At 39.8% G+C, this 13,526-nt stretch overlaps 1 long non-coding RNA gene across 1 annotated transcript in view; it reads right to left on the bottom strand.

Moving 5' to 3' along the window:
* Positions 1 to 13,526, bottom strand: part of LOC131918490 (uncharacterized) — a 138,532-nt gene that overhangs the window by 95,541 nt on the left and 29,465 nt on the right. The window contains exons 3-5 of the long non-coding RNA XR_009380998.1: positions 11,953 to 12,119; positions 8,276 to 8,419; positions 1,461 to 1,578 (exon numbers count right to left, since the gene is read on the bottom strand). This is a non-coding gene — a long non-coding RNA (uncharacterized LOC131918490). The remainder of the gene's footprint in view (positions 1 to 1,460; positions 1,579 to 8,275; positions 8,420 to 11,952; positions 12,120 to 13,526) is intronic.

A 13,526-nucleotide genomic window follows, 5' to 3' on the forward strand; every position in this document is an offset into this window, starting at 1 on the left:
TTATGAATTTTTAATCTTATAAAAGACTTTGTCATGAATTAGGAACAGTATGATTTTCAATGAAAAAGACTCATTTTTACAAACTCTAAATAATTTAGAAACTTTTACTTGCACTTATAAACACACACACACACACACACACACACACACACACACACAGGCACATGTTCACACATATATAGTAGGAAGGTTCTCTGGTCCCGCCAGGCCCCTGTAGTCCTGTGGCCCACTTATAAAATAATCACTCAGAAGCTTATATTGATTATAACTTCTCAGCCATTAGCTCAGGCTTATTACTGACTAGCTCTTACACTTAAATTAACCCATAATTCTTATCCATGCTTAGCCATGTGGCTTGGTACCTTTTCTCAGTTCTGCCTTGACATCTTGCTTCCTCTGTGTCTGGCTGGCGACTCCTCCTCAGCCCTTCCTCTTCCCAGAATTCTCCTCATCTGCTTGCCCCACCTATACTTCCTGCCTGGCTATTGGACCATCAACACTTTATCAACCAATCAGAGCAACATATATTCACAGCGTACAGAAAGACATCCCACAGCACACATACCTACTCACTCATGATCACGCACTTACTTTCACTTTCACATACTCAGATACTTTCACATACATGCATATCACAATGCTCACATTATACACACACACACACACACAAACACTCACACACGTACACTTAACATATACACACCACTGCCCTTTAGCAACTTATGTCTGAAAACTTCTTAAGTAATTACTGTTCATTACATGATCCCTGAACCCAGGAATATTCAAAGAGCATTTTACTATTTGATATCCTGACTCACTGGAAAGCCTAGGTATTGTCAGAGATCTTTTAAATGGTCCTATCTGCTACATAATTTCTCATGATCCAACTTGATTTCTTTGGGTAACAGTCTTTTTGTGAACTCTGGATGCCTGAGGAAGGGGAATAAATTACAAGACTTCTTGAAGGTCGTTTTCAGCTTGATGGGTTTAAGATTAAATTTTGCACTTTAACATTACCCTTCTCTAGAAGGACCAGACTAGAGGTTCTTTTCTGGTTCATGGTGATTAAAGAGAATTAATGTATCATCTGATGCATTTTCCTCGAAGACAAACCAGAGCAGTGTAAAACAGAAACCGTCGAGGGAAAAAAAGAAAAGAAAGAAGGAAGGACCAAGTAATTCCTGGAGGTTAGACCTAGAAGGAGATGAGCCTGTCTTCTCAGCAGTTAAGTACAACCCTCTAAAGGTATACTTGGGCCCTCTGGATGTCCAGCTGAATACAACGGTATAAAGATGTGTGTGTGTGTGTGTGTGTATGTGTGTGTGTGTGTGTGTGTGTGGTGGGGAATGATAGTGAAAGAGAAACAAAGGAAGAGAGAGACTAGAGGGGATGTTCTCTATGGGAGACGACTTAGTCAACTGATAAGAATGTATGTGAATAAAGGACCTGGTTTTACTTACAGTACTCTCTTCATTTCCCAATCCACTGTTCTAAATGTGGTGGGGTTTCAGTGGGTCTTGTTAACTGCTAATCTGGAATGCTCAGGTTGGAAACCAGGAGTCTTCCATCTGCTGCCTTCTGTAAAACATCAATGCAGAATGAAACTGAGACAGGGAACAGAGAAGCCTACTGTATTCACTTGAAACAAGTGGAAGTTTAGGTAGGCCAGATTGCAATTATCCCCCTTTGGAATGTAGCCAGGACACACATTAGAGTGTGCTCTTCTCCGAGTAGCCTAATTAAAGAATTGTTGAGAACTAACAAAGTTGGCTGACTTGCAAAAGTCGGTGCTTGCTAAAATTTGTAAGTTATAAGTGCTTAACAATATGACCTGATTTTTATGCTGGGGTCATCTTATTAATTAAAGTTTTCCCATCATCTAATTAGAAGATAGAGTCTAAACAGAGTCTAGAGGGCTCCCAGTCTTACTTGGTAATTTAAAGAAAGCAGAAAAAAGAAAAACAGAACCCAATTAAGGCAACCAAATGGAAAGCTAAGACCTAGACAAGCCTTCAGAGGCACCCCATACCAGCCAGGTAATTATTTAGGATGTACTTCCAGTAAAGCGACATCACAGGGATACCAGTGAGTTAGCTTGGACGAGTAGAAGTCTGTGTCAGTCCCCACAGAACTTCTTGGACTAGAAAGGAGTGCTTGGCCACATGACCAGTGGTGCCTGTTTAAAATAAATAGTTTCGTCCTTGCCTCAGAGGGCATTCCTTAGTTTTCATCGCAAATGGTACTTTGTCAAAATAGCAGGAGAAAGAAGAACTTAAGGAGATTTGAAATGAGTACCTGAGAATTGAAAATGCCTTAGGAAAAAGAGAGGCAGAATATTCTGAGTATTTCTTCAAGATAAGGTCCTGAGTTTAAGCTGTGATGTTTAAGTTCTCAATAGCCTGGGGTTTAGTTGGCATCTGTATCTTCCTAACCATATCTGCCTAGAACAGGGCTGCAACCAAACTTAACAACAATGAAAGTGCAGACTAAGCCTTACTCACAAACCCATTTGAATGACTATGACTCAAACCAGAGGGGAGAAAACAGTTTGTTGCCTGATGATTTGGATTTTAAAACAAAGCAAGTGCTATTTTTTGCCCCAGCAACACTCTCCAGGATTCATTTGAGGGATTGGTACTGTGTTTAATGAGTAATATTGTGTGTCAGCCAACCAGGTCATTATAGAAATCGACAGTGAAGGGAGTGTAAAGATTACTAACCCGACAGGAAAAGGTGTTAGACATGAAACATTTATACAGCTCATGGATGTTTACATATATGTTTCATTCATTTTCCCTGGTCATTGAGAAATGACTCCTTGAGGAATCGTGGTTCATGCCTACTGGCCTTCACTATTTTGGATCAGGCTCTTATTTTTCAGTTTGTAGGATGAAAACAGATGTGTCAGGCCAGGTGCCGGCAGGACTAATGTCCAGGTAAGGTGTTGTTCAAATGCATGATGCAGAGCAAATCATTTGATCATGCTGGCTCTAAAATGTATTTCTTTATTTATTTAACCTGGGATTCAACTTTGTTTTCCACTTAGAGTTAGAAGTCGTAAAGCTTTGCTGCTGTGGACAGCAGACTCTGTAGACTGACTTGCCATGTTACCAAACAAACCCAACACCATTGGCTGTCTTTGTGAATGGAAGCTTCCATTACATAACAAATGGTGGTTATTTTTCCTTGTACTGTAAGAACGGTCTATCCATTGTATCTACTGTGGGTGTATGAATGTGACAAGCAGAGGGTGGATGATTGGAGCAAGGGGTCAGGCCTTACGAAGATGAGGGAGCTATCAGAAATACTGTTTGTTTTGAAGGTCTTTTCCTCCTTGGATAGGGCATATAAAAAGAACTTGTGTTAATCTAGTGTATGTGATATTTGTGTTTGGACTGAAGGATCTGTGAAGGTGTAGTGGGGATTATGAATGGATAGACATGTGAAGTAATGGGTTTTAGAACATTGTGCTGTTTTTAAAAGCCTTATTACTGGAGTCAGGTTTTCAAATCCTGACTTGTCAGTATATGTCACTTGGCTTAAGTTACTTAAGATTTCTATGCCTTGGTTAAACTAGGAGGATAATGGTATTTAACACCTGATGGAGAGAAAATAAACAGGCAGTGCTTCTGACTTGCTATTCATACCTTGTCAAGAGTTTTGAAATCTGCAAAGGGTTAAAGTTTTACAGAAAGTGGCATATAGTCAGAATCATTTCTCTATTCTGTAGTGACAAGTTCAAGGCAACATTTAAGGACAAGTATTCAGAAAACATAGGAACAATTGAGATGGAGGGGACTGAAGTCTAGGAGACCACCCAGTATGCTGTTGTAAGAAGTACCATGTCTTACGATGATGAGAGCGTAGCATGATAGTTACAACAAAATGATGATTAGTACAAAGAAAAAAATACTTTCTTTGTAAATCACAGTTGATATGAAGTGTCTCCATGGCTATCCCAATTAAAGAGTAAGGGAAGAGATCACTTGATCTTGGCTTCCGTCAGTTTTAAAGGTGAAAACAGAGGAGTACTTGCTGGCACGTGATGACAGTCTTTGATAGAAAAGTTGAGGGGATGGCAGGCCCTGGTTCTCCAGGAAAAAAAAGGAGGGGTGACACCATTGCTATGAGAGCACTCAGGGTAGAGGTGGTAGAGATCACCCCGTTAAGTGAGAGTGACTAGGAGCTTGTTTTGAATTCTTTTGCACTTGAAGTGGCAATGTAGAGACAATGAAAAGCGGCAGTCTTAATGGTGATGGACATGTCCCTAGGCAGTTGGAGAATTTATATAGAGGTCAAACTTAACAACTCGGATGACTTCGTTCTGATAGCGCTAGCAGGGAACGAAAGGCTTTGTGGGTCACAGTTTCTAAAATACCTCTCATAAAATTTGGAATGGAGGAGGAATGGTTGGAGGAAAAAAAAAAGTCTATTTGCAGTGTCTGGAGGAGCAGAGACTTTGTAATCAAGACAGTAGACAAGAGCAGGAGAAAGGATTGATCCTAGGGGTGAGACACAGAAGTGACTATCAATGAGAGAGGTGGGAAAGCTTTGAATTGGAAGCTCAGGGAGCTTTGGTGAAGCTAAAGCAGTTTTGTCAGAATGGACAAAAAAAATCAATGTAATCTGGGACTCGGGAAGAAATGAGTACTTAGAAAAGAAGGCATGATAAATAGACCCTTTTTAAGAAGTAAAGAAAATACTGTGGGAAGAGGCAGGCTCTTTGGGGGTTTACTTGTTTGCTTTTCACTATGTGACCTTGGATGAAGTGTCTGTGAGGAACAGAATTTGTCTGCACATAGGTTTTTCATTTAGGAACCACTTTTGACCTTTGGACAGTTTTTTTTTTTTTTTTTTTTTTTTTTTTTAAATTTTTGAAATTAATATTTATTGAAAACCTTTCATCATAAACTAGGTATTTTTTTTCCTTTTTTTTAATTTTTATTTTGCAATACAATTCAGTTCTACATATCAGCCACAGATTCCCTTGTTCTCCCCCTTCCCGCCCCCCTCACCTTCCCCCCAGCCCGCCCCCCATTCCAATCTCCTCCAGGGCAAAGCCTTCCCCACAGACTGAGATCAACCTAGTGGACTCAGTCCAGGTAGGTCCAGTCCCCTCCTCCCATGCTGAGCCAAGGGACCCTGCATAGGCCCCAGGTTTCAAACAGCCAACTCATGCAATGAGCACAGGACCCGGTCCCACTGCCTGGATGCCTCCCAAACAGATCAGGCCAATCAACTGTCTCACCCACTCAGAGGGCCTGATCCAGTTGGTGACCCCTCAGCCATTGGTTCATATTTCATGTGTTTCCGTTTGTTTGGCTATTTGTCTCTGTGCTTTATCCGACCTTGGTCTCAACAATTCTCTCTCATATAAACCCTCCTCATTCTCGCTAATTGGACTCCCAGAGATCCACCTGGGGCCTAGTCATGGATCTCTGCCTCCAGATCCATCAGTAGTTGGATGAGGTTTCTAGCACGACAATTAGGGTGTTTGGCCATCCCATCACCAGAGTAGGTCAGTTCGGATTGTCTCTCGACCATTGCCAGCAGTCTGTTGTGGGGGTATCTTTGTGGATTTCTGTGGGCCTCTCTAGCACTTTGTTTCTTCCTATTCTCATGTGGTCTTCATTTACCATGGTCTCCTATTCCTTGTTCTCCCTCTCTGTTTTTGATCCAGCTGGGATCTCCCACTCACCCAAGCTCTCTTTCCCTCGACCCTCGCCCTTCACTACCCCCACTCCTGTCCAGGCTGTTCATGTAGATCTCATTCCATTTCTCTGTCGTTGGGCGATCCCTGTGTCTTTCTTGGGGTCCTGTTTTCCAGGTAGCCTGCCTGGTGATGTGAGTAGCAGTCCAGTCATCCTTGTTCCACATCTAGTATCCTGTTATGAGTGAGTACATACCATGTTTGTCTTTCTGAGTCTGGGATACCTCACTCAGGATGATTTTTTCTAGATCCATCCATTTGTCTGCAAACCTCATGATGTCATTGTTTTTCTCAAATTGGAAGAAGCAGAAGAAAATAGCCTTTGGACAGTTTTAATGTAAATAGAAATACTACACATGTTTGGGATCCTGGAAACAATTGGAAAAGCGCCCTGGGCAGGAATCTAAGCAGATGGATCTTACATGATTCAAACACACACAAATAAGCTTGTGTGTCTCACCAGTAAGACTATAGCAGCGTCTGTCACTAGGACCCCCTTACACGTACATTGAAACTACTGTCTATGAGCTTGTATTCATTGTAAAGCAATATAGACTGTTTTGTTAGTTAGTTTTGTTTGTTTGTTTTCAAAACAAGACTTAACTATGTTACCCTACCTGTCCAGGAACTCGCTGTGGAGGCCAGGCTGGCCTTCAATTCACGGAGATCTGCTTGCCTATGCTAGGATTGAAGCATGTGTCTTAATGGAAGGCTGAGTATGGACCATTTGGAAAGACAAGGTGAAGCAAGATCTTTCTGGCAGCTATACTGATGGTAGAAAATTAAAATGAGCAGTAGAAAAGAAAGGAAAGAAGATGTGCAACAGGAATAAGAAGTTAAGAAGTACAGCACATTGGGGTATTGGAGTAGGAGTAGGGTGTTATCATTAGTTCCCATGCTACTGCCTTTCTCTGGAGGCTATTATTTTGGGAACTTAAAATTCAATAAATGTACTATTAATTAATTACTTAATTTGGGGTGTGTGTGAGAGAGAGAGAGAGACAGAGAGACAGAGACAGAGACAGAGGGAGAGAGGGACAGGGAGGGAAATAGAGCTAGATAAGCAGAAATAGAGAAATACACACACACACACACACACACACACACACACACTCTCTACACACACACACACACACACACACACACACACACACACACACGGTGGGGAGCAAATGTGAAAACTGATATTTTTCTGATATGCTCTTTTCACAATGTGGGTCCTAGGGACCAAACTCAGGTTATTAGGCTTGGCTGCAAATGCCCCTGTCTGTCATCTCCCTGGCCCTATTTTATGATTTAAACGTAATTGTTTCCCAATCCATTCATCAAGGGAAAGGGTTTGATATTCAGAATACCAGCTAGCCTACCAGGTACATGTTTGTTTTTATATCTCAGGGAAAGATTGATTTCGTTATTCTCTGTTTCAGAAAGTAAGACATACATTATATCTTTTTTGTTTTCAAAGGTTGCCCTAAACCCATTCTGAATGCTCTGAGCAACCAAATGAGGTTGTAGTCATGGCTTCATAGTTATGTTTTGGGATGTCAATTTGGCAATGGGGATAAATTGTGATAGTTAATCTTGATTTTTGACTTCATGGAATTTGGAATACCCATTGACACAAACCATTGTGCATGTACGTGGGAGACTGAGGTAGGCAAAAGCATCCTGAGTGTTCCTGGCATCTTTCTTTGGGATGAGGTTCCATAAACTGCACAGAAAGGAGAAAGTCAGCTGAGCCTTGGCTCCATTTCTCTCTGCCTGCTGACTGCCGATGTGATATAACCAGCCACTTCAAATTCTGACTGCCGTAACTTCTCTACCGCAGTCAACTGTATATCAAACTTGACCGCACAGAAGCTCTTTCTTCTTCAAATTGCTTCTGTCAAGCATCTTGTTGCCGCAACAAGGTAAGCAACCAAGACGCTTACAAATCCCTGTACTGTTTCTCAGGGTTGGGAAGAAGTCAGATATAAAAGAGACTGGCTGCGGATGAGAACGTGCTTTTGGGTTCTTAGATGGCTCCGTCTAGGTGTGTGCATAGTGGAGAAGGGAGTGGCCTCTCTTGGATCTTATAAATGAACTATACCATTCACGAGGATTCTGCCCTCATGACCCAAAGGCCTTTGTCTACTATTGAGGTGAGGTCATATTTTTATCATTTAAATATTTTTCCAGATTAGGTGGAGGGTTTTCAGACCACAGCATGATCATTAATATTAAACAATTTAATTCAATAATCTTCCATCCTAGAGATAGTGATTATGTTCAAAAGATATTTCCAGCTTAGAATAGGTTATTGGTAAAGTTAAATTAGAAGGCTTATTGAATGGTCTGTTTTCAGATAAACTATCATTACCACTTATTTTGAACAACAACAATAACAAAAAAATTAAGGTACCATGATACCTTAATTCTGAAAAAAATAGTGCTCATTCACCAAGGCCCAGGTGTGCTAACTATTGTACATTTTCTTAAAGCTCAAGATGGATAGTTTAAGTTTCCTGAGATTCCCTGAAAAGGATCATTAGGTACACAACATGGGGTAAAAACGGGAAGACTCACCTGTTCCACTACATGGTGTCAACCTGAGCTTTCCCCAGAGACTCACGGAAAGTGACTCAGCTGCCGGAGTGAGCCCCAGCAGAGCAGCTCACTTTGCCCTCCAGGAAGACCCCACGCGCTGTGCGCTTGAAGAGCTCCTGTGCTCTAAAAACAATGATAAAAGCCCTTAGGCAGTATTGCGGATGGTACGTGTTTTCAAACAGTTGCCCATCTCATTTGGAGAGATGGGATAAGTATCATTAAAATGGGTAACTCAAATCAGTCAAGGCACTTTTCTGGAAGACGTAGATTAAACATGATTAAGAACTGCTGTGGTTTGCCAATAGATACTATTTTGAATTACATTAATTTCTGCATTTAAAAATACATGACTGCTTTTAGTGCTTTAGTAGCACATTTAGCATCCACAGAAAGGCAGGGATTTAGTGGGCTGACTCCATTATGCAGTATTGTTTGGCCTGAGAAGTATTCGAATGCCTCTGATAGATGTCCCAGCAAGGCCACTCGGTCAGCACCATTAACAGATGCACGCCTAAGACTGCAGGGAAAGGAGAGGTTTTTTTTTTTTTTTTTTTTTGTTTTTGTTTTTGTTTTTTTTGCCTCCAAAATGTCCTAGAGAAATGTGAAAAAATAAAAATTGTTGCAACACCCTTCAAAGGTCATTTAAATTTTACTCTAATGGCACGAGGTCTAATGATTCATTACTTCTTTAAAATTCTTGTTAAATACAACAAGATTTACAATTTTTTAACTATTTTTAGTTAAATAATGTTAACTAAATTTTACTAAATGATAACGAAATTTGTGTTTACTAAACACAATGTTTAGTAGTGGCAAGTGAACTGTGTTGTCCAACCATTGTAATTGTAATTTCCTTTAAAGCATGTTCTTTTTGTTCAGCCAAAGAAAAAACATTATATCCAGCAAATCTCATTCTTCCTTCTACCCACACCATTAGCAACCAGCCTTTTCAACTTTCGCCTCTAGGGATTCAATGTAATTCCAATAAAATTCCAATGATTTCTTCACAGAAAAAAAGGGGAAACCTGAGAGATTATACAAAAACAGACACAAAGAAGTCCAGGATAGACCCAGTTATCCTGAGCCAAAAAAAAAAAAAAGCACTATTGGAGGGATCACAACACTTAATTTCAAATTATTCTACAGAGCCGTAGTAATAAACACAGGCTGAATCTGGCACACAGATCATTGTCATTGTAAGAATGGAAGACCCAAAAGTAAATCTACACAGAAATAGTCATCTACTTCTTAACAAAAGTGCCAAGAAACATGCATTGGTGAAAAGACTGCCTCTTGAACAAATGTGTTGTGTGACCTTATTCTGGGGAGATGCGAACAGATGTCTACTCATTCCAGTGGTGGTCAACAGCATACCAAAGTAAGGATACTACCAAAGATAAGTTTGGTGAATCAATGTGTTTCATTTAGGTTACTTACTAGAGTATGGGTGAGGGGTACTTATAGGGGCAGGAAGGACTCAACAATAAGCTGTTTCACCAAAAGTCTGTCCTATCATATGTGACAGCTTACAAAAGCTGGGAGGGTACTGCACAATGTTCATGAAGCTGCATAGTTTGGAGAGTGTCTTTTTTTAGGCAGCTCAGTTGATCTGAGCCTCTACTAGATAGCTACCTGGTCTTAAAGTGTTCTCACCAGTCCTTACTACTTATCTAAGTTTGAAGTATTGGGAAGGAGGGACATAGTGTGTCTGGTCGTTTTCAGAAACTTCCTGAAGCTTCTGAGTTGTTTACTTTCTGAGTCTTAAAAGTCTTTCCTTTGGAAGTTCCTGAGTACTCATGAGATTCCTTGAAGGGTGAAACTCCTCACCTCGCTTTTAAAACATTCTGAGTGTTAATGAGAAACCCTCCCAGATGGAATGTCTAATGTTGGAGGAAACTGTTACACAGAAAAATGATCCTGGGAAAACAAGATATCTACATACAGAAAAGTCAAAGAAGAGCACTCTCTCTAACTCTATATAAAAATCAACTGAAGAGATTGAAAAAATTTTAATGTGAGATATGAAATATTGAAATTGCTAGAAGAATATAAGCCAAATATGCATTACCAATACTGAATCGAACACAATTACAGGTTAATGTTATAAAAATATTCCAAAAATATAATTAAGTAAATAAATTGAAAAGTATTTTACTGTAGTAATTTATAGGGCATCTTGTCCCATAATTAAAAGGTAACTATCAGAATAGGGCAGGTTGCTCCTAGCAGGGAGATTGACAGGAAGAGGGACATTCCTTCCATTTTATGTCAGCTGGCCAGTTGTCCTATTTGCAGAGCTGAAGTTGGACTACAGATGCAATTAATATGCAAACTTTATTTAAAGCTACAAACCTCACTGAATTTTTTACTCTGGGAAGTTTGTTGTTTGAACATTTTTGCAAAAATCCTTTAAAGTGTCATTATACTAGTGGGTGTTGGCTTCAGTAAGTTACAGTTTTAAGAACTACAAAGTTTTGATTACTTTACAGGAATTTGTACTAACATTCTCTCTTGAAATGATTCTGGATAAAAATAATCACAACAAGATCTGTTAAGTAATAAAATTATAGTAGAAATTAGACACCATGTGGGGTGTGTGGTCTCTTTTGTTATAGGAAGGTAATTCGTGGAATGTTTTCTAAAAATGTATGAAAACCATGTGCAAGATTGACTAGGAAACTGTCAAACTAGGTTGATTGCCTTGGGGACTAAGTGATTGCATAAGACTTCTCACCTTTCCTCCTTTAAAATATTTATATTATTCTCTCTCTCTGTCTTTGTATGTGCAAATAATCAAGCACATGCTTCCCAGTGTATATGTGTGTGTATGTTTAGGTCTAAGGACACCTCTGTCCAGTCAATTCTTTCCTTCCTTCTTTAGATGGAGTTTGGGGATTAAACTCAGGTTGTCAGACTAGGGCAGAAATTCTTCTAAGTCATCTTGCCAGCCCTGTCCTTCCCTGATTTCTAAATTGCTTATAAGAGGTTAACATTTAGTGAAAACAATTACCTATATTTTTGTTGCACAAAATCAGAGCCTTTTCAACACCTTTTACCAAATATTGAGCAGTGACTGGCTAGCTGAGGTACTGGAGGATGGGGTGGTGCTTGAGGTATGTTGTCAAGATTTATAATCATATCAAACAGCACCTTTAAAACCTTTCATTTAACATTTTTTTTTATTTAGACTATCCAGCTCTTATTCTTTTAATTTATGTCTTGAATGTGCTTTAATATAATTGTTAGTAAATGCCAATTAAAGCAAGGATATTTTCATTGCCTACAAAATTTCCTATCTTCAAAAATTAGAATGTGGTATTTGAATTAGAGAGAGAGAGAGAGAGAGAGAGAGAGAGAGAGAGAGAGAGAGAGAGAGAGAGAGGAGGGAGAGAGAGAGAGAGAGAGGAGGGAAGAAGGAAAGAAAGAAGGGAGGGGATAGAGTAGGAGGAGAGGAGAGAGGGAAGGATGGACAGAGGGGGAAAGATGGACAACTTCTCACTCAAATACTAGAATGTCAAGGAGAAGCTCTGCTGTTTGAGTGTGATGATGTGATCAATATCGCAATGTTATGATTCAACCCCCAGATGTCCATGTATTGAACAGGAGATGACTTAGATATCGGCATATTGGCCAAGAAATACAGAATTTCAGCTTACTTTTAAAACTGACTCTTTTAGAACATTCTCTCTGGTGAGGTCCATTGTTCAACATGAGGAATTCTTAGGCAACCATTTCTGAATCAGATGGTATCTGAGAAGAACTGAGCTCACCAGTTCATGGTGCCATGAACATGCTGCCATCTTCTGTCTCGTGCTCTAGGACTCTAGAAAAACAAAATAATAAAGGCCTAAGCAGTTTAAGAAAACTTCAATACACTTTTTTATCCCCTGCTTCTTCCTTCTTTTTTATTTTTGTTTTATTTTTGAGATTGTATTTTAATTACACAATTCTCCCTTCTTTATCCTTCCTTGAAACCTTCCAAAACACCTGTCCCTGCTTTCCTTCAAATCCATGTCCTCTTTTTGAAAAATATCAGTTATTAGTTGTTATTGCATACACACACACACACACACACACACACACACACACACACACACTCCCAAATATAATCTGTTGAGTCCATATAACATTATTTGTAGGTGTGTTTTCAGGGCTGACTGTTTGGCACTGGACAACCAATCTGTGTGTTCTTCCCTGGGCTGCTCTGGTTTTTTGGAAGAAAATCCTGCTGCTTGGGTAAACCCAGAGCTGCCCCTACTCTCTTACATAATCATTGGAAGATTTCTCTTGTGCTGGTAAGACTGAATGGAATCAAACCATTAGTGTAGCTAATGGCCCATAAATACCCTGTTTTCACTGCTTTTGAAGTTCAGAGAAAGAGTTAGAAACCCCTTCAGGCCCTGAAAACAATCGCACCCGAGAAGCGAACGTGGGAAACAAAATGTCCTTTGTTTTGAAAAGTAGGAAAAAGTCTACCATCTGAAGTCTGCTGTGGAAGCTAAGCCAACTGCTTAACACTGGTCTCCCAACAATTCTTTACTACTAAATATTGAAGCCATCCTGTTTCTTTCTGTATTTAACAGATGTGAGCTTGAAATACTTCAACAAATCCTTTAAGAATTTTTGTCTTCTTCATAATGAGCTATCTTGATGTATTATAGTGTACTTCCATTTTCTTCATGGTTCATCCCTGCTTTCCCAATGAATTCCCAAGGAAAGAGGCCAAATCATGTTGTCTCCATTTAAAGCTTTATTGCTATTGAGCAGGCCACTTCTCTTTCATTGAGAACATCTTCAGTGTAAAAGAGTGAACATTTTTAATTCTAGCTCTTGTGTAATAATTTTTAGTTTTGATTCAATTACAGAGGAATTTCATACATATATTTGCATTCACACACAAGTATATTTTTCTGGAGGTGCACCAGAAAATGAAAACCAGTAGTGATGTACAGAACTAGGAATTTACTGGGAAAGATGATGTTATGGAAGCATTTTCTTTTTTTTTTTCTTTTTTTTAAATTTTATTTTGCAATACAATTCAGTTCTACATATCAGCCACGGATTCCCTTGTTCTCCCCATTCCTGCCCCCATCCCCTTCCCCCCAGCCCACTCCCCATTCCCACCTCCTCCAGGGCAAAGCCTCCCCTGAGGACTGAGATCAACCTGGTAGACTCAGTCCAGGCAGATTCAGTCCTCTCCTCCCAGGCCGAGCCAAGCGACCCTGCATAA

The sequence above is a fragment of the Peromyscus eremicus genome, chromosome 8b (assembly GCF_949786415.1).
Source record: "Peromyscus eremicus chromosome 8b, PerEre_H2_v1, whole genome shotgun sequence".
In the NCBI taxonomy this organism is placed as follows: Eukaryota; Metazoa; Chordata; class Mammalia; order Rodentia; family Cricetidae; genus Peromyscus; species Peromyscus eremicus.